Below are 1,370 nucleotides of genomic sequence, written 5' to 3' on the forward strand. Positions count from 1 at the left end.
ATTCTAAACGTTATAATCCACATATTTCTGTATGAGCTCAGTGTTTCCACGCGCACGTTTTTACATTTCAGTTATCGTTTAAAAAACTATTCTTAGTAGTACATGGCAAAAGGAGAAATGTCCAAAACTTTGCGAGTCATGCGAGTGTTGCCAGAATGACCGCTGACAATTTTTGCTTTTAATTTTTTGAAATTTTCATCAATTCCACGATGATTAAGTCTTACGTGTTCTTTTTCTATGATTTCTTCGATATCATCCAAAAAGATATTGCTTTTTAATGCTTTAATATTCGAATTTCCAAGTATTTTAATTAAATGTCTTTGAAATGGTATGTATTTACTATCCTTCGGACAATATACCGTAAAATTCTTTAAAATTTCATTGAAATTTTCATTTATCACATTTTCATAAATGAAAATTCGTTTATTCTTGAAAATGGTTATTTCGTGAATATCCTTACCATTCACTTTATCTTCAGTAATAATAATTTGATTTTTAAACAAATTAATTGGTGTCTCTGTGATCCAAATGTGATAATTTGTATCTTCTATTGCGCTATGTATAGTTGCACATGTAGATTGTTTGCCAACTTGTGTCTGTCATTAAGTGTTAATAGCCATTTTGTAAACTTACTATTTTCTTCTTTCAAATTATTAAACCAAATTAAGGGTTTATGATCAGTTTGTAATTTAAATCGTTTTCCATACAAATAAGGTGTAAAATATTTGCATGACCAAACTATAGCTAATAACTCCTTTTCTATTGTTGCATAGTTCTTTTCATTGTCGCAAAGTGTTCTGCTTGCATAACGTCTTGAGAAAGTACAGCACCAATTGCGAATGTACTTGCAATAACAATAGAATCACCTTGTGACTCTACTTTAAATAAAAGATATTACTTCTTTTAAATATAAGATCGTGGGTTTTTCATTTATTTATTAAATATATTTCTAATAAATAAGAGCTGCGAAGAGAAGAATACATTTTATGTAATTGTTAATATTATACTTAGTATGGAAGCTGCTAACAGGAACGAACACTGCAATACTGGGGCTGGAGCTGGAACTGGAGTTGAAACTTCTTACAGAGCTTTTACTGAACTGGTCACTTTCACTTTAAAAATAGAACTACAGTGCGCTCGGAATAACGTCAACTAATTAAAACCGCGAGTGTTGACATTTATCAAATTGTTGGCGTTTTTGAATGTGCAAATTTAAAGCCAAAATTTAGTTAATACTGTAGTTTAAAGCGTTTTTATTGCTCGTAAAATAAAATCAGACATAAAGCAAATCCAGAGAAAAACAAAAAAAGGTTTCCAACCTAAATACATAAAACCAACAAAAAATATTTTACATGAGATCATGGCATACA

Source organism: Rhagoletis pomonella, unplaced genomic scaffold, assembly GCF_013731165.1.
Source record: "Rhagoletis pomonella isolate Grant_MI unplaced genomic scaffold, Rhpom_1.0 Rhpom_scaffold_00006, whole genome shotgun sequence".
In the NCBI taxonomy this organism is placed as follows: Eukaryota; Metazoa; Arthropoda; class Insecta; order Diptera; family Tephritidae; genus Rhagoletis; species Rhagoletis pomonella.